The sequence below is a fragment of the Falco biarmicus genome, chromosome 1, assembly GCF_023638135.1.
Source record: "Falco biarmicus isolate bFalBia1 chromosome 1, bFalBia1.pri, whole genome shotgun sequence".
NCBI classification, from domain to species: Eukaryota; Metazoa; Chordata; class Aves; order Falconiformes; family Falconidae; genus Falco; species Falco biarmicus.
The window spans coordinates 19,110,562-19,130,615 of NC_079288.1; the positions used below are offsets into that span (position 1 = coordinate 19,110,562).

The 20,054-nt window shown below is 42.6% G+C and overlaps 1 protein-coding gene and 1 long non-coding RNA gene across 3 annotated transcripts in view; both read left to right on the forward strand.

The window, feature by feature from the left end:
- The window catches only part of SSH2 (slingshot protein phosphatase 2), a 103,677-nt gene that overhangs the window by 411 nt on the left and 83,212 nt on the right, over positions 1-20,054 (forward strand).
- LOC130143605 (uncharacterized) lies at positions 4-18,215 on the forward strand. 2 transcript variants are annotated; one of them, XR_008819805.1, is made up of 3 exons: positions 4-446; positions 12,947-13,044; positions 17,191-18,215. It is a non-coding gene; the product is annotated as an uncharacterized LOC130143605 (long non-coding RNA). The 2 variants fall into 2 exon arrangements; XR_008819808.1 differs by having other exon boundaries at positions 12,947-18,215.

The following is a 20,054-nucleotide window of genomic DNA, read 5'->3' on the forward strand; positions in this document are numbered from 1 at the left end:
CCCCCCCCCCCCTCCCCAACCTCCTTCCCGCCGGTCGCCGGGCCCTGACAGCACCGGGCGGGCGGTGGCAGCGGCCCCCAGCACCCCCGCGGGGCCCTCGCCTCGCCGTGGCCTGGCGGCGGGCGGGGGTCGCGGGGCAGGCCCGGCCCGGGACAGGGCAGCCGGCGGGGCTGGGCGCTGCCCACCCTCAGGGCGCGGAGGGGCTCTGCGCCGCCGGCTCCCTCGGGGCGCGCGTGGGGGCCGGCCCCGAGCCCCGGCCGCGGTGCGGGGCCGCCGCTGCCCGCCCTGCGGTGCGGAGCTGCCCGAGCGGAGCAGCCGGGCGCGATTTTGTTGTCATTGTGTGCGGAGGGGAGAGGCGGGAAGCGCGCGTGGACGCGAGCTGACACTGCGCGGGCTGCGGCTCCTCTGAGGTGATCCGGTCTGACAGCCCCCTCTGGGTATCTCCAGTACGTGGCTCTTCCTTTGCGAAGAGCTAAGATTTATGGTTTGGGTTTGGTTTTTTTTTTCCACACCTCCCCCCCCCCCCCTTTTTTTTTTTTGAATGTTACATAGAGTCTTCAAGAGGCTGTGCCAAGCCCAGGACAGGCACGGAGCAGCCAGATCCCAGGTCCCTGGATGAGATGTGGGGAATGAGCAGATGTACTCGACGCTGTCACAGCCTTCTTGCCTCCCTGCTCTTTAAACTTGGGACGAGCTGTTGTTACAGTACTTCTGAATATAAAATCTTAACCCCTTCAACCGCTTCTTAGCGGTTATGTGGAACTAAAGATGAGGGTGAAAACAGTGAGCTTCTTTTGCTTTCTGTATGCTTAGTTCCCACCTTTTTTCTTCAAAAAACCCCAACCTTCATGCATTATCACACTGGTGTTATGTCTGGTTTGCAAATGTTTGGGGCGATAAAGAGTTGGGATCCCAGTTGCTTCCCTCATGAGGGGGGATGAAAAAGACAACTGCTCTGAAAATATTTCTTGTTGTATTAGGTAACCTCTTCTGAAACTAGATCAGCCACTTGACAGGTCCTGCCTGCCCTGACAGCATTTTAGCTGTCAGAACACTTTTTTTATTTTTTTCTCCCCTCTTTCATTCCAGTGTCTCTCCTAAGCTGTGTTTATTTAGCAGCACAGATTAATTTCACTTATATTTCTCTACTGTAAATATTAATGTGCTGTATTACTTCAGAGGTGGCTTCCCCCTTTTGACTTATTTACCCTTTCCACTGTTTCTTTTCCCATATATTTCTTGCATTTATGACATCTTGTGAGAATAGGTAGGTCTCCCTTGGCATCTTTCTTCTTCCTCCCACTTGGATGCACAGCCCCTTCCTTTATTAAATATTTGATATATATGAACAATCAGTTGAGTTCTGTGAGGCTTTCCTGTCTGGAACAGCCAGGCTGTTTCCCAGCTAATGATATAAATTGAAACTGTACTGATTTTAAAGCAATACTTAGTTTTCAAATATAAAAACAACTCCTTCCAGAGCCTGATAAATCCAGAAAAAGCAATTTTTGGTATATTCATCTATATTCTCCTCCTCATAGTATTGAGGTTTGTTCTGTACCAGTGGTCTTTGTAACTCTGCGGTGCCCTATGCAGAAATAAATGCGTGACTTCTCCTGGCCTGGTTTTGGTTCTCATAATTACTTCTACTTTCTCAGACTTTTCTTGCAGTCTAAAGTGGGAAAGGTATTTACCACGTTCTGTCCTTAACTGCTATTGTTTGAGTACTTCTGCATTTCCTCTTTTAACTCCCTAACCACACTTGAGGGTTTTGAGTGCCCTTTTAGCCTCTCCTTACATAGCTAGGGTTGGTTATTTCTCCAGCCTTCTGCCAGCATTTTGTTGAGCCTCTGTGTGTTCCTCTTCTTCAATGTCACAAAATTGTTGTTTCTTAACCAAAACTTCTGGTGTTGTTTCAGATGATGATCCTGCCTAGGCTGCTAACAACTTGTGAATGGGACAGTCACCTTTTTGCTTTGGTCCAGTGAGACCATATGCTTGCCATCCTTACAGGTCCTTGTTGACTTCAGCAGGATGACTTGATTCTTTCGGTTTAAGTGGAATTGTTTCAACCAATTTGTTGTAAACCGATGGTAGCTTCCTTCTGTATGGACGGATAACTCTCTCCCCAAGTTATCTCTTTAAAAGAAAGCTTACCTTGCTGAAATAATTTTTATGAGTAGTATAAGGGTCTAACTTGCTGAGTGAAAGCCTGCTGTTTCTGAACAAAGATTCTGGTAACTGTTGGAACTTTACTGTTCCAGCTTGTGGGCAAGGAAGAAACATGTCTGTGTGCAAGCATATGGCTATGTCTAATTCTGTTTCCAGGCCACTAAGAATTTTGGGGACAGAAATGGATTCTCAAATTGCTTGGTGTCTTTTTGCTTTAGAGATAAACTTCTCAGACAAGGAGAAAGGGTGAAATTGATGTCCTCAAACTGAATTTTTACATTAAGTATGCCCTATAAACAGTTATAATTGGCTCTTACGGATTCAGGGGAATAGCTGATCTGAATCACTCTGAAATTGGATGGCTTTTATTTATAGGTTTTTATCTTGTTCTCATTGCATAGAGCATCTCATGAGCATTCATTTCAAGGTAGTTCATGCAAAGTGTTGATTATACATTTACAGCCCTCTGGTTGCTTGATGACTTGTAAAATTCTCTTAATTGTCTGTCCAGACTTCTTCTGTCTGTTTTTGGCCTTTGGTTGTGCAGCCACTCTGAGAAATAAGACTGCAGTCCTCCCTTCTGTACAGCAGAACAGTTGTCTTCTGAGGTGCTCTGTTAGCAGACAATGGTTGAAGGCAGGACTGTACTACAGTAAAATGTAAACATACCATGAGCAGAAGTGGGGCTACCTGGTGCTCATTGAGGCCTTTGTTTACCTCGTAACACAAAATAAGATTTCCTTTTTCTTTTTTCTTCTTCTTCTTTCCCCCCCTCTTCCTGTGTGTGTTTGAGGGAAGTCGAGGGGGGGCAGGTGTTCTCCCTCCCATTGCTCAAAGACGGTTTTGTTGGGAGGTGGAGGGCTTGAGTCAAAGTGAGGGAAGAGCCCTGGAAGTATGCACCTGCGTTAAACCAGGTGGGCACAGTAGTCCCATCACGAGCAAAAGCAGTGAAATAAAACCACCATGTTCACAAGTGCTGCTCAGATATGCAGTCAGAACTCTATGAGGGCAACTTAAAAATCTAGCTTGTTGCTTTTTTTTCCCCCCCCCCCCCCCCTTTATACCCCAGATTCTTTGACCCTGCTTCCCTCTATCTGTGCCATATTTCCTGTCTTGCAGAACAGTATCTTGTCAAGTGGTAGGCTTTCCTGTCCTTCCCTTCTAGCATCTTCATTTCAGTGGGGGAAAAAAAGGAAAGCATATTTTCTTCGGGTTCTTTCTTGAGAACTGTGAGATAGTAAACAGAAATGTGAATGATTTTAACTTGCTATATCCTTTGCTTTGGGGGTTAAATTTAAAAAAAAGGTTACTCACTGTTGTTAACCTACTTCCTTTTAAAATACTATATTTTGATTATCTTGCTTGGGCTGTTAGTGTGCATGCATTGTTGATAGAGACAGTTGTTAATACTGTCCTTGTTTACTTATCAGTTTTAAGTTACTTTTGCTCCTTGTATCTCTAAGCAATGGACCATCTCCCAATTTACTGTTGGTGTTAAACTGCAGGTGTCTTGTGCTGTCTGACAAACATGGAATATCTCTATCGCTCCCTCCACAGCAAAGTGTGGGCACCACAACCACGTTGTCAGATCTAGGGACAAGCTGCAAGAAAGAATTTTAGCTAAAGCAGAGGACAGCTAGTAAAAGGTGCCTGCCTCAAAATCCTTTGTGAGCTTTGTTATCTAAGGCCCTGGAAGTTGTTGGGTAACTGTCACCAGGATAGCGTTGAATCAGTCATCATGATGATGGGAGCAATGGAAAACTGATCTAATACTCTGTAGCTTTCCAGAATACTTTTGATAACTATCTGTGTTTGCAAATAATCTATTGAAACTTGTCCTTTTAATTTTTTTTCTATGCAGAGTTATAAAAAAACCCAACACCAAACTGCAATTTTTAAGTGCTGTTTTTCCTTTGTCTATTAGATCTCTTCCCTGAGAAGTGGAGAAGCTGGGCAGGCAATCTGGCCCTGACTGTTCGCGCAGTTCACTTGTCTTCCCTACCCTCAGGGAGACAATATGCTTTTATTGGAAGGGAGTGACTGACCCAGAAAGAGAGGATATGCTGTATATATTGTTTTAAAATGCCTGGTTTTTTAAAAAAACAAAGTTTAAAGTAAATGAAAACCTGAGCCATTTGACTTCCCCTCCTTAATCCCAGGAGAACAGCTCGAGCAGGAAGCAGCGTCCTGCAAATGTGTTTAGGAGTCTCTGTCATGTTTTGCTTAAGAGCTCCTTGATGGTGGAACATACAGGAAATATTTTCCCACTTATTTGTGGGGAAGCTAAATATAACATTTCTCTACCCTTGGTCCTGCAATTGCTATTAAACAGTGTGGTAATTCTAAGTTGACTTAATAATTGATAAGTCCGGTCTCTCTCATGTAGAACTTCTTGTACTTCCCCCCCCACTCCCCCCTGTTGTTGTGTTTTTGTTTTGGGGGGGTGGGGTGGGTGGGTGCAGGGCGTGTTAATTATTGAAGATCTTGATAGCTGCTGCTTGTATAAGGTTGTGGAGAGTTGAGTTTTGGAGGCAACTAGGAGAACAGAAGCTTCATATGAAATAATAAGTAGAGTTAGAAATGTGTAATACTTAAAGATGCTATCATCTGTTATTTGGGTTTCCTCAACTCATGTTTTTTGGGTACAGCCATAGCTTATTCTAAAACCTGCAGTTTTCAAAGGCAGTGGACCAGAGAAATGTGCTGATTCCTGCTTTGAGCAAACTTCTCCTAGTGCCTTACAGATCCCTCAATTTCCTGTGTTGCCAGATCTCACCATTTGGGCTATAAACCAAAAATGTATTAGTGAGGTGATTTGTAATGTCCTCCCTATCTTTCAAACTTCTACTTCTGTTGAAAGCTCTGCAAGAAAAACAGGGGGTCTCTGCCTCATGTTGAGTGTGATGCTGTATTGTTAGAAGTTTAAGGTTTCTATCCAGCTGTACAAGACTAGGCTCTTGCATTGCAGAACATTTTTGTATGTGCAGGTGCATTGTTAGGTGGCGAGACTTCCCTCTTACTAAAGCAGTGTGCTGGTTAAACTGAAGCTGCTTGGTGACAAAAGACTTAATCCTTTTCCTGAAGACTTGTTGTCCATTGTATATACACATACTAGGCTCTACTATAGATCTGCATAAAATTCAAAGTCCTTTTTTAGGTTGAGAACAGTATTTGGAGCTGAGAAGGATGATGATGACAGTTGAATTGGAACCTCATTAAGGATCATTTAGAAACATTCTTAAAACTTGGAGAGTACAAGAAAGAATCTTTTGGATCTAACTGTCCTTTTGTAGGATATCTTGATGATAGCTTGATTATTTTTTATTGTTCTTCCTGAAACAGCCAACCCTTTGATTTCTTAGACATGTTTCTGGTTTTTCTGAGCATTCATACCTTACAGCCACACTGATGATGATTAGGTCTGGTTTGTGGAGTGGAATGATTTGGTTTTTGCTGGCTTTTTTGTGAGAAGAGAAGTGTAAATTTGGACCTGGGTATGACTCACTTTGACCATCAGGTCTAATACACTGTGCTATTTGTTATTGTACTTATTGAGCTAAAGGACGTACTAAATATAAAATACCTCTTTTGTAGTATGTTTTACATTAGATCAGTCAGTCTAAGGTTTCTTTGCGAAGTTGGCAGCTACTTGTTCTGTATCCTTCCCTTTCTTCTCATTTTGTTTACTGGGACATTGCTTTACAAGTTGTCAGTTTTGGAGTATTTGTGTCTTGACCAATGAAGTCCAGCCAAAAGAAACTATGGTAGCTGGCTTGGAAGCTGAAGCCTGCTTTTCCTGGGTGTACTTTGTCAGTGTTGACCTAAAATGGCTATTTTTAGGTTGAGAGGAATTTTGTCTGTGTTGACTTTTTTTTTATTCCACTAAATATGATGCTGTTGGTGGCATTGTAGATAAAATAACTGCACAACTCAGTTGTGTCTTTCAAGATACAAAGTTATGTTGAAACAGTGAAATACATACTGAAGTTGTCATCTCTTGAGTTACAGCAGAACATAAGTTGTTGTGTTTTGAAAAGAGCTTATAATTTGAAAATGCAAATAGCCTGTGATGCTGTAATGAGTCATTATCTGACCAATATTGAGTCTTGCTGTTCAAGCAATGAAAGAAGGTGGAAAAGGACAGGGTACTGTAATATCTACAGCTGTTCCGAGAGTCAGTGACACATTTACTTCAGTGGAGACTGCCATTCAAAAAGCAGTCTGGTGGAAGTATTTTGGTGTAAGAGCGCTGCCTTCGTGCGGGGGTAATGCCTGAGGATTTCCAGTTACTGGAAGAAAATCCTGAAAGATCTATAGCTGCAACTGTTAAGTCTTGGGGAAATGAAGAAAGAAAAAAGAAAAAAAGAAAAAAGGAAAGAAAATAGCCTTTGGGCAGCTCGGCTCAGTGTAACTGCTCCCTGATCACAGCCTGCAGCTCAAAGGTTTTATTCTTCAGTCACAACAAACCACATCCTCCCAGTACCACAGCGCAGCTTCACTCCGTTGAAGCGAGAAGGCTGGTTTGCAGCCTGTCTCTCAGGAACATCTGTATGCTGGAAGCTCATGCTGTCCTTGCAAGAATATACTGGACGGAAAGAGTTTTAGAATTCAGCTGAAGCTTTTGCTGTCTTTGTATCTGACTCTTGCCAATGTGATTAGCAAGGAGCATGTACTAAGCTGCTGGACTTCGGCAACTGGTACTTCCCTTGTATAAACTGGCCTTGCAGAGTGAGCACTAGCCTTGTCAACTGCCTGCTCCAAGTGTTCAAGTTGTTTAGTGAATGTAAGAAGAGTCTCTTCTCTGTGCCATTGATTTGCCTGAGCATCCTTTCAATTTGTGATGTAATTTAATGAGTGAAGCTCATACCTCTTGTTTTAAAGGGGAATTTTGAATGCAAGAGAAGAAAGAGGTGATACCTATTGGAAGCAGTCAGTGATTTAAATAAGGCAGGCAGGGTTTCTTACCTTTTGGCTGGAAGCTGTTCCTCCAGAGCACCGTGTTTAAAGGGATAAAAACTTATGAAGGCTAAAAGCCATTTTTGGATTTCTGAGTTGGTCTGTATAAATCTATTAACTTGCTTTCAACCATCTGCAGAATGTCCTGTTGCAGTAGTATAATATTGCAGTGTGTGTGTTTGTGTGTTTTAGATAGCATTTGGGCAGGCTTCTGTGCATGCAGTTTTGAATATATCAATAGCTTTTTGCCCCAATAGAATTGCTCTGAATATGCATCTTATCAGTGTTGCTCATTGCAGGCTGATCTCCTCTCAGAAGGCATAAAACGTTGCTGTAAGATGAGTCACACAGTTACACAGCTTGTTGCTTCCATGGTGAGACGCACCCTTACTGTGTATGCCAGCAATCATGAAACTCCTGGCAAATACCCTGTGACGTGAACATCTTACGGCCTTGGTAAATGAAACGCCTATGGCACTCACTGAAATGTGTTTTGCTTGTGGCTGCTTGCTGCTTTTGGGCATGCTAGCCCTCCTTCCCCTGAGGAACTCCTCAACTCAGGCTTCATGGAAATAATTTACTGTATCAGTGTAGGCTGTTTCAAGGTGAAATTAGTGGGGCATTTAAGATTGAACACAGTGTAAACGTCTTGTATTGAAGTAATTGAAGACACTAGAATATTCTAATCTGACCTATTTTGAAACAACTGTTTTATCACAGATCATACTGTCCTTGTATTAAGCTCATACCAGAGCTCAGGAGGTGGCTTGGATGCTTGAGCTTCAGTGCAGCTTGAGTGCAGGTCTCTGGGAGGTAAATTTCAGAGATGTCTCAGGAGTTGTGCGGGTCTGGGACTCGTGATGCCAGGTTCCTTGTTGTGCAGCCTCCTCCCTGCCCACACCTCAGTGAGGTGAGCCACAAACAAGTCTGAGGTGAGATAGAGCAGGATCTGAAAGGCAGAAGACCAGGGCCTGACTCCTGTGTACTGTGGGTCCACTGAGTCATGTATTTTGTCTATTTAGTAGGCTTTAACACACTGGCGGTAGCAGCTGGTATATCCTTCAGAGGCAATCTGCAGTCTTCTTCTGTTAGTTTGCCTGTAACTGGCTCCGCTGTTGTATGAGTGGGGATGCCCCAAAGGGAATTTCGAGCAGGTTCCAAATCTAAAAGTTTTGTTCTCCTTGGAACAGAGGAGAAGTGATAGGAGGTAGTTGGGGAAGAACAGCACTCTAAGGGTTTTGCTGAGGGATACTGCATTCATTGGTTAGGTCTTGAGGCCTCCTTAGCAAAAAGGCAAGAGCTGCAGAGCTAGGCATGTTTGTCTTCAACTTTCAACTGGATTAAATATCTGAGAAGTGGATTTTAATGTGGAAAGCTGGTCCTGTCCCAGGGGACTGTAGTTGTCTTATTACTCTCACTGGCTGCTATAATGTCCCTTCTGTTTTGATGTACAAAATTACCACATTTAAAATTGCAGCAAGAACTTTTAAGACTTGTTCAACTGGCTTCGTTTAGCTTCAGCAGCTAACATCTGAAGTGGATTCTTAAGAAAAAAATACCAAAATGGAACACTTTAGGCTTTTCATCTCTGTACCTTTTAGCTGATGATGAGAGGGAGGGATAGGGCATGTGCCTTGCATGTGTAAAATGCTTTGCTTTCCAAAGGAGAGCTTTGTTGGTAGTTAGAAGTAGTCTGAGTCTTCTGTGTGATGCAGGACCAAGCCTTTGGCTTAATCCATCTGAAGCTGGAGTTTCCCACGAATCTCTGAAGCTACTGAATGCTTCAGTCCGAAGTGCCACGTTCCAAGCATTTAAAAACAAAAGCCCTTAACCCTCACTTGCACGTGGAAAACCTGTGGGCTGTGGTCCCTGTCTGAAAAAAAATTTGCAAGCTCTTGCTCAGCTATGAAAGGGCCAGTCCTTAGCAAACTGTAATTAAAAAAATAGAGCTTCTGTGTGCAGATATTGATGCTGAGTAGCAGGGAGTCAGTAGAGAGTTGTCTGTGAGATGGCCCGCTTCTTGTACGGTAGCAGGTATCCTCTTGAGTCTGCTGTTTCTTTGCAGTAGTCCTGTGTTCTGGAGCATCTTCCCTAGGAAACAGGGTGTCACACTGAAAATTTAGCTCATAAGTAGCTGTGGGGCAAGCAGGAAAGTGACTCAGCTCTCTGACCTACAGATGAGCTAAACAGAGTTGCAAGAGGAAATGCTAGGTGACAAGATAAAGGTGTTCCTGGAATAAGGATTGATTCTTTTTTGTTGTTAGGTTTTGTTGTCTTTTTGGGTTTGTTTTCTTTTCCACAATCCTCCTCAATAGTTGAAAATAGTTTAAAGGCAAACAGCTCTGGGCATGTTCTTCAGATGATGCTGTAACCACTGTATTTAAATACAGTGCTTCAAAAATGTGGCACGAAACAGTTAAGTAGCTACCATATTACATTGTCTTCCTGAGTGAAGTGTAAACCTTGAAATGACAGCATTCTCCTTCTTAAAATTGCAGAATGGTTGACAAAGACTTAATTCATTTTCTGAACAAGTGTTTTTTCTTATGTAACATCTAGTGAGTTTTGTTACTGGGAGTTTCCTCTGTTTCTGTTTTCAGCTGAGTTGTGCTTCTGTGGGCTAGCAGCTTGTGACTTCAAAAAGTGAAGTGAAACAGGACAGCTTAGGCTTCTTTGTTCTTTGAGGCATTTCTTCCTTCTTGGTAGTACTTTGGCTATGCAGCAGTTAATAGAATGTGTAAGCCTGCATTTCAACACTTAAATGAATCTCCAGACAGCAGCTACCCCTGTAGTGTGGGTTAAGTCTAATATTGCATAAACTTGTCAGTACGGTTGCACATGGAAATCAAATATTAATATGTTATCTCTTGCTTTTTGTGTCAGCCTGGCACTGCATCCACACCTCGTTGTGTGGTGGCTGGGGGTGGCTGCCTCAGTGATGCGCTGGGAGTGAATTGTCCTTCTGTGCAGCTTCTGCTCTGCTCCTGAATCTTAAATAAAGAGATTATCAGGGTAAAACAGTATGAACATAGCGTATTTTCAGATGCCTTCCCAAAAGTTAGGCATAGTTATATAAACTTGAAGGCAAGGGAGGCATTATCAGTTAACGTTTGTAGTGTGACTGGAATAGAGTTTGCATAGTCTCAGTGGGTGAAATGAATATATTTCACATATATTTTACAGATCTCTCATCTCAACTTGTGCTTCATGCTGCAAAGATAACTGTGCCACAGGCTTTTGCAACCCACACTTCTGGTCTTTGCAGTAATTTTTTTCTCTTTTACACATATACCAGAAACTGCTGTTGTCTGGAGAAAGCTGTATTTAACTTACATCTGTTCACGTTGACTGTGGATGGCTGAGACTGTTATTTTGGGGCAGTTTCTGTCTGGTACTCTTATGAGTGGGGAAGTTCAAACTTGACTCTCCCTTGAGGAGAAGGGAGAAGTTTTACATCTTAGTATTGAGGAGAAGGTGGTGTGACCCAAAATAATTTTTTAAGCTTGAGTAATTGCTTATATCTTGATTCTAAACATAAGATGTGCCTCACTGAAGAAAAAAAAAAAAAAAAAAAAAAAAAAGACCAAAACAAAAACCACAATCCCAAAGCCTAACACACACACCCCCACACCCCTACAAACACCTCAGAAAAACCTGCAAAACAAAACCCAAACCAAAACTCTTTAGCTTGTTCAAAGTTTAAAATTGCAAGTTTGTTTTTAGGACGGATGAGTGCAGAATGCCTTGAGGAGTATGTGCAAAGACAATTGAGGTGAGAAGCAGTCTGTATTTGCCAGAATTCTACTTGCTTGCCATGAAGTAGGACATCCTGACTGTATTTCACTCTTTTTAAACTTTGCTTTGATAGTGAACAGTTCTTTGCACGTGCTGTGGGAAATACTGAAGAACCCTGAAGTGGTTGAGAGATATTGACAGGGTATTGGCGAAGAATCTTTTCTGGGGGCAGAGGATGGGAAGTGATTTGCCAGCTGACTGGCAGTTGATAGCAGTCAGTGTTGCTAATGTGTAGCGTCACTTGGCTTGGCTTGGTTTCAGTGCCTCTGTGTGGTGTGGAAGCACGCTGTGTAAAACGTGAGAACTTCCTGCTGTGATAAGGAACCAACAGCTCTTCCAACAGGTGCAGCCTTTAGCTGCAGTCCTGAAGACGTAACAGAAATGTTTGCTTTCATGGGCCTTCAATACTGTCGACCTCAAACTGAGTAGCTTGCTGAGGAAGGAGCAGTGGAACTGGCCAGAGCCTGGCCTGAACCAGTTCAGAAGGCAGAGCTTTGTTTTCTGCCTTGTACTGCTACGATAAGAGAATTAGGAGGGGAAGCTGTGTTCAAGAATCTGTAATCCATAATGGTGGCTCTGACTGAAATGGAATAATCTTATTTTAAAGGGTGCTCCAAACCACTAAAGCTTTATAAATATTAATTTTGTTCTTTTGTTTCCTAATAAAAGGCTTTTATTCATGAAATCACTGTTTATTTATTAACCTGACAAAGTAATAGCAAGCTCTCTTCTTTCAGTGTATGCATGTGCCATATCACAATTCTGGTTGTCACCATAATAAGAACTTCATTCATCTGCTTTAAAATGTCATTGATAACAACCTGGCAGTGGCCCAGCTTGGAGCAAGTTAACTACAAAAGGCTGCATTGTAAACCTTCCTGAGAGTACATGCTACATTAAGTCTAAAATTAAAAAAAAAAAAAGGGGGGGGGGGGGCGGGAGAGAAATGTGCAGGCTGGTCTGGGCTGCATACAACTGCCAAATAGCTTCACAACTCTGAAAAAATGAAGCTCAGTATAGAGGAGTTCTGGATGAAAATGGGATAGTTTGGAATTAAGGGTGCATTCTGCTCACTTGAAAACATCTAAGGTACACTGAATTTATAAACCTCATCTTACAAAGAGAGGGAATGTCTTGCTGAACCACAAGCAGCTAAATAAGAACTTGTGTATGTAAGGAGGTTGTTATTTCCTTTAGTCTCCTCTTTCTTCGATTGAGTGCCCAGGATAAAAATTACAGTCTGAAAATGAAGTCATAAGCCTCTGGGAGTTAACTACTAGCAATACTGTGAGGTAGTTTGTCTTGGTTATAATAACCTTCCCCAACCCCAGATGCAGTCTGAACACTAAACTTATTTGCTCACACCGTAGGAGCAGGGTGTCTTGTCACTCACACCGAAGTTCAAGTGCCTGGTCTTTCTGTCAGCTCCTCTGGAGGTACCCGAACTGCGCGTTGCTCTGGCAGCCCTGTATATGGGGCTTCATGCTCACGGCAGTTCAGGGCTCCTTGCCTTTGACTCTCCTGTTCGTAAAACTATTACAGATGATATTTGTAGCCTGGGTGAAGGTGAACTGAATTGCTTTTGAAACAGATGCAGAGATTGTGAACTTGGAGGGAACTTCCCAAGGATCTCTTTGAAATGGGTCCTGCCCTGTGCTACATGTGAGAGCTGTGTGTTTTCACACAGCACCTGACTAACCTAGGTAGTCTCACTGAACAATTTAACAGCTGAGCAGAACTGAAGCTTTAAGGCATCTTCATCCAAGGTCTTTTGGGAGCAATGTAAGCATACAGTAAATTACCGTTGTTCTCGTCCTACACTCTGGAGATGCAACAGGCTTAGGCGGTGTGGTGAAGAGCTTGCCCAGAACTGATTGGTGTATAGTCTAATTTCTTAGCTGGAATGGGAACTGCCAGAGTTGTGTGTGTGTTTGGTTGTGTTTTTTTTTTTTTAAAAAAAAAAGCTACAATGTCATGCCACTTCACTTCTGTGGTTTTTTTTTTTTTTGTTTTGTCTCTTAAGTATAGTGTATGGACAGCGCCATGTGTTAGGGAACACTTCAACTTCATCTTCAGAGACTTTTCATATGTAGCCTTCTACTGAAGTCAATGGGCGTGGAGGTAAGCAGTACTGAGTGCTTTCTGACAACATCACTACCACCCACTCTGTAGCCTGATGCACACAACACTCCTTGTATTTGAGCATTGTTTTTCTCCAAAAAAGTCGCATGCAGTTGCACAATGAAGACACTGCTTATTTGTGTAATGCAAATGTATTCCTACATGTTGGTACAAAGTGCAAGCAGTGAGCATCAAAGTGTGGGAGACTTCACAGATACTGCATGAACACTTAGTGACGAGGCTGTAGTATGTCAAAATAAAGGTGACTTCACAATTGGTCTGTGAGTGAATGGGATTTGAATGATGGGTTGAATGTTCTGTCTGAAGTACTTGTGCTACTGATGCTCAACACCTTTTGCCCTGCTATTGTTTGTTTATGTGTTTTGCAACTACTGAGTTTAGTCTCTCTGTAGTTAATCATTTTATCTCAAGCCAGTCAGAATCAGTGAGAGTTCCTGTTTCCTTGTGTTTCTGTTGATTTCCTTTTCTGTTGAAATGCAACTTTCTCTGTTGAAACAACTTGGTTGCTGCACTTCTCAGTTTCCATCTAGTGGCTTAAAGTGGAGGGAGGGGGAACTGTTTGAAATGGCCTGATACTCTCAGAGACATTGACAGTTGGGTCTGGTGACTAAATTGTTATGATAAAACACAAATTCATTAGTTGATGCTGTTGAAATCCGCTGACTTTTCTGTGCTCCTAATAGAAGGCTTTAAAATATCCAGCTGCAGACTGATCCTCTCCAAGCATGTGACACTGACATCAGTCCTAGAAGTGAGGCATTGAACTGCCTCCAAAAATGAGCTCATCGGGTGATATTCAATGCACTGATTTAGCAAAATATTAGCTAATTTGATTACGTGGTCACCTGTACATACTGCTTGAAAGATGGGAATTCATTCCAATTTTAGCTGCTGTCATTCCAGATACCAATGTCATAATCCGGAGAGCCTTTTGGTGGGATGCTGTGCTCCCACTGTATGTTGGGAGCCAGGCTTAGCAGAGCCCATCTCTAATTGCCACTAACTTGCTCCAAGACATGCCAGTTTCTTTGCTGTTCTTCTCCTTGCATCCCTCCCAATAAGCTGTAGGGAGTAAGAGTGTGGAAGTCCCTCTAAAGCCACTCATAAAACTTGCTTAATTTTCTTTTGCCTCTCTTGACTTGTTTAAATAGCTGCATAAAAACACAGCTACATCCTTTCCCAGGAGCCTGGGTAGTGGTTCGTCTTTAACCTGACCTGCCATCCAAAGCAGAGTGATTAGTTATGACCGAAACAAAATTAAACCCTGGCAGAACTGTCCTGGAGGCTAGCCGCTGTGTGCCTCTAGCTTCCTCGCCTCCTGTAGCTTGAGGTCAACAGTAACTGCATATTTCCTCTTACGACCCGCACAAAGGGCGTGTGTTCGGGCAGCACATCAGAGTGATGGTGACCCCAAACATACTTGCCCATTATTTTGCAGACTTGAAGAAATTCTGCATTTATCTGTAATTACAGTAGGCTTATGTTCTAGATGATGCTGGTCTGAGCATCTCAACATATACCTGATTATTTATTTATTTGAAACGTGGGCATAAGAGAATACATTAGAAGAAGGGTTCGTGTGAATTTGTGCAGAAACATTGTTGTCTCCCTCCCCCCACCCAGTATTTTTTGCCTGTTATTGCACATTACAGGGTTGTTTGTTTTGGATGTTGTTTCCTGCTGAATGGAAGTCTTTATTGAGCTGGCTGTAATGTTGCTCTTTTCTTTCAAGAAATACTGCTGCTAACTTAAGACAGAGGAAGATGCTGTATCTTATGGGGCTGTAATAGTGTTGTCTGAATTGTGATCTGTTGTGCAACTAAAGAAACTGTGCACCTGTGATAAACAGAATGGAAAAACTGCTGCTGATGTATACAGGGAAGTGAGGTGATGAGAAGCTCCTAAATGCCCTATGTATAGACCAAGGGAAGAAGCTAGGTTTGAAGAGCAAGCAGTTGAAAATGAGATAGGAGGAACTCTTGCAGAAACAAGAGTAAGTGATCCCTTATAGTAGCCAGGGAGGCTGCTTGATGTGAACTCTGTGCAAAGTTCAGTGGAGAGCATGGTCTGATGTCCTGGGTGATAGATACTGTCTTTTCCGCCTTCTTGTTTACAAGAAGCTGGCGTTTTTTCAGAATAAGCTTCTGAAACATCCTTGGTGGGGAGGAGGGTTGGGATGACAAAATGCTTATTTGCGTCTAGAAAGCTAGCTACAGCAGTAACTATCCAAGTTGGCTTGATGGCTGCTGCCTGTTTTTTGTTAACTTCACGAATTGTGCTGGTGAGCAGCAAGGTCTAGGGGCAGGACCATGGAGTCTGTTGTGCCTCAGCACACGCATTCTGTAGCAGCAGCACCTCAGTAGCATACTTGAGATGCTGCCTTTGCAAAACGATGAAATTTCTGCTTTTCCCAGTAAAATGCCTGTGGTACGTGTGTCACTTAGTTTTAGTTTGTCTTTAACAATAGCAAGAGTTGTGCAGAAAACATGTAGGGCATGGAAATGGGGAACTGAGCTCCATCGTCTGTCCTCTGCTGATGGAGGGCAGGAGGAGGCGGAGAGAGAGGGAAAGGAAGAAAAGTGCTTTGCCTGTGCCTGTTTTGATACTGAAGAGCTCTTTCCAGTGATTTGAGAAGGGGGTGGGGAGAGAACCAGATGCTCTTAGGAAGTTCATACCATTGTTAATAATGTAATTCACAGATGGTGGTGAAGGCCTTGAAGAGGCTTTCATGCAGTACTTACGCTCTGTAATAGACAGATCATCACATAAGGGCTCACAAATAGAGATGACTTAATCCCAAGGATGAGTCTACAGTGATCTATTTGATAGTGGCCCTGTGGATCATTGTAATCTTTTTAAACAGTTAAGAGCCTTCAGGATCCTTGAATGTTGAGCACAACTCCAGGATTGGACCAGTCCCTAATTAAATTGTCAGGATAAAATGTCAGTATAGCTTTGAGACATTTCCAATAAAAGTGGCTCTTAGGAAATAAAAATTAAGTTCCTTTGTTCTGGTACAGAAATCAACACAAATAGCAAAAGTGTGAAAATCTGTTTGTACAGTTCCATCTTGTTAAGAGACAGTTCTGCTTTTATTTCCATTTACCTGGTTGGAGTTGGAAGCAGACCTTGTATGTGTTCTGAATAGCCCATCAGTACTTCTTGACAGCTAAGGAGAAGGATTGTGGGTTGCATGTCATCTTATTTATGAAAAGAAGTCACTCTTGCCTATAAGCTGTATAGCAAATGTATGGACCGCTGGCTTTCAGACATGCGGAATCAGAAAAGTTTTAGCTTAGGTCTATGCAATTAAATTCAAATGTGACTGACTGCTGAGCAACTCTTGATTGGCTGTAAGCTATGTAACTAAAAATCAGTATTAGGAACTTCTAAGCAATGCTAGCTTACATGTGTAGCACAAGAAATCAAAAGTTTCTGGTAACGTGAGAACTGATCCCTGCTTTGTTATTTGCTGCTGTCTTTTCAAGTGCAGCTTCTCCCTTCCTAAGAGTTGTTTCCATAATGGTTTTTATTATTATTCTTAATTTCAAGTTTAAGTTGTGATTAGTAAATTGTTTTCTTGTGATGTTTGTCATGTGGTGGTTCATGAGCCCTGAAGAATGTGCTTCCTGTGACTTCAGCCATGTATTTGCAGGCTGTATCATGTGTTCTTGTTAGTCTTGCGTTTTGAGCTAAGTAGTGAAGGCGGTGGGGGTGGAAAAAAAGGGGACTATTTCAGGGCTAAGCTACCAGAAATTCTCAGACTACTTAATTTGTGACCTTGTTCACTAGTTAAATGTAATCTAGGATTTTCTACCTCTACCACATTTACACAGAAATATTTTCTGCATTAGAAGCTGGGCTTTTCTTGTCTTAAAATCCACTTTAAAAAACAGGAAAGCCCCATGTTCTGGTAAAAGAAATCCTGGGGGAAGAGTTTGTTTGTTTATTTATTAAGGAAAAAGCCTTGGCAGGGGTGTGTGCTTTAGCTGAGAAAGTTAGAAATAATCTTTGTCCCACATTTTTTAATGTTATTAACTGTGACATCTGTACAGCAGTATCTTCATTACTGCAGTAAAGTGAGCAAAGTTGAAATGTGCCAAGAGTTTTACTGTTTCTCTGCAGCGGCCAAATTTTTTGAGCACTAGAAGTGTTGTTAGTGAACCTGTGTACAGCTCCTGGTCCCACTGCCTGCATTTGATGTCTACATCCATTCCACCCGTGCACAGTCCTGGAAGGACTCAGCTTCCACTGAAGAGCTGACAAGGTCACACTTCATATTAGGTTTGTTTTAAGCAGTGCTTTGAAGTATTTGAGCATCCTTCTGTTTAATTTCCTTCTTTGACACCATGTAATACTGTTTTTCATATATATATATGCTGCTACTGCTGTTCAGTCCTGTGTGTTTCTCCCCTGCCCTGCATTTGATACAGAAACTCCTCGAGATCAAAGCTTTACAGGAGAGATGACTGTCAGCTGAAGTCTCTGCACATGGATGCCCTGACAGTAAAGCTGTCCATCTTTAGTAGCTTTTGTTTTTCACCAGATGGGCTGTGCTCTAGAGTTCTCATACTATTAGACTTCTTTGTACTTTTTATGTCTGTGTGGGCTAATGCGTTTCTTTAGATCCGAATCCAACATCAAAGTAACATTGGTTTAATACAATGTTTTTTATATCACCTTTTTCCTCCAAGTTGGATTTTATTTTCAGCTTTGACCCTAGTATTTGTTCCTTCATAATTTGGGGCTTTTTGCTTGCTCTTCACATTTAAAAAAAAAAAAAAAACAACAACAAACAAAGCAAAACCATAAAACTCTGTTTTGCTTAGCTCATCCAGTATTTCCATTTGGCTCAGAAGATGTGGATTTGTGAGCTGAGGGAATCCTCATTTGGCTCATCACCTAAGCTTTCTTCAAGAGCATTAGAAGGATCTACAGCTTAAGTTCATCAGAGGGCTGACCTGCTCTAGTTTTAATGAGATTTATTATACATGTACCTTTTGGATTCTATGGTCTTGATCTTCAAAACAATCTGTACAAACCTGTTAGTAAAAGCAAAACTGTTGACATAAAACTCACTCTTTATACTGAATCTTCCCTGTGTCAAGATTACTGATTTTTGACATTAAAATTAAATCCTTTGTGCCATTGGCATGTGGTTTATCTATGTTGTTTGGCTAAGTGCTTGTATGCATGCTTCCCTTCTTAGCTCTTCCAGTCCTCCCTCTCAGAAAACCACATGGATCAAACCCTGATATCACAGCTCAGGCTTGGAGAGAGTGGAAGGAACAAATCTGATGTTACGGTTGATGGATGATTGTGTGCGAATGTTATGGATACAGCTTCAGTCCTAATACATGCAGGAGATATTGGGAGGGTGAGTCTTGGCCAAACTGAAGTGTGTATTTTCCCTAAAATCACCTTTGGCTTTCATAAAAACTTGGCAGCATTTAATAATACGAGTTTTGTTAGCTTAAAAGACCTAAGAGTTCTTGACTTGCTCCAAAACGAGTTCCTGTGAACTTTCAGTGTGTCTGATAACTGTGGGACAGCAAGGCCTCGAAGGGGATCCAGAGGTACTGGTGGGGTATAGACGGGCACAAGTTATCACTGAGTGAAGGTAATGTTGGAGAGTGTGGGCAACCCTAGTAGGGAGACTGGTGTCTGGAATGAGAATATCTGGGTCAGACTCCTCCAGAGAGCTGCAGGACACGTGAGATGCTGCAGTGGTCTGGCTTAACCTCTTTCAATCTGGTGACTTCTATGGCTGTGTTAAGTCTCCATGGAAGATGCAGATTGACAGGCCTATAGCAGAGGTGGCCAGTGGACAGTGATTTGACTTGTTCCATCAAGATTTGGCAAGCCTAATGACTAGGCGATCGCTGGAGCTGTGAAGGAGAATGTGGCTTGTCAATAACAATTACAGTAACAGTAACAAAAATAATAAAGAATTCATTAGCTTTCCCCTGCTTGTGCTGGGTGTTTGTACATGCAGCACTCATGTCTGGGGCAAATGCATTGATGGGTGTAACACCTTTCCTTTTTTTTATAAGTGTACCTATTAATGGAAGCAGAGTGCATAATGTAATCTTAAAATAGCTACTCCATGAATGCAGAAACATTCCACTTCTGACTAATCGGCCATTCACAATGAGCATTTAAATATGCTCCAGAGACTGAGCGGCGGCTTTCCATATCTGTGTGAATGGAGCTAGAAACGTACTGCAGCTCAGAGCTGTGCAGGTGTTTTGTTCTCTTACCCCACATCTACTTGTCTCAGTGTAGCTACTTCTAGCCTGGGAAGCAGAATGCATATTCTGCTTGCTATCCCTTTGGGCAAGCAAGCTTATGGGGTTTTTTCATTCTCACTAGCCCCAAGACTGAGTATCTTGGAAGGACTGGACTGATAAACAGTCCTCAAAACCAGATTTCTCTTTCTCTTGGTTGTGAATGACCAGGAACACAAAGAGCTTATGGTCAGAGTCCTGGCTGTAGTGCATAGTTTGAAGAGCTTGGCAAGCAGCAGGGAGCCCACGTGCAGTGTTTTTTCTCTGACAGGCTGCTCCACAGCAATGTGTGCTGCTCCAGAGCCTCTGGCCCAGCTTCACAATGAGAATTAGATGTGCAGATCTGTCTGGGGGCTGCAGGGGCAGGATCTGTGTGGTCTGTCAGGTACCGGACCCAAAGCCTGTCCTAGCTTAAGGATTTCTCTTGCAACTGCTCAGCGTCTGCCCGGGGGATGGCGCCAGGTTGCACAGGGCTCCCTCCCAAGGGACAGGTGCCATTGGAAGTGGTTATAGTCTCACCTGTCAGAAGAGGAAACGCTTTCATACAGCCACTTGTCCTCACTTTCTCCCTGCTATAGGAGGGAATGGGCAAGGCACTTCTCGGGATTCCTCTGCATTTTCACTGGGTGTGCTTTGGTTTTTCTGTGGCACAAATATACATCTTCACTGGACTAGGTTGTTGATGCCTCGTGTGTAATGAGA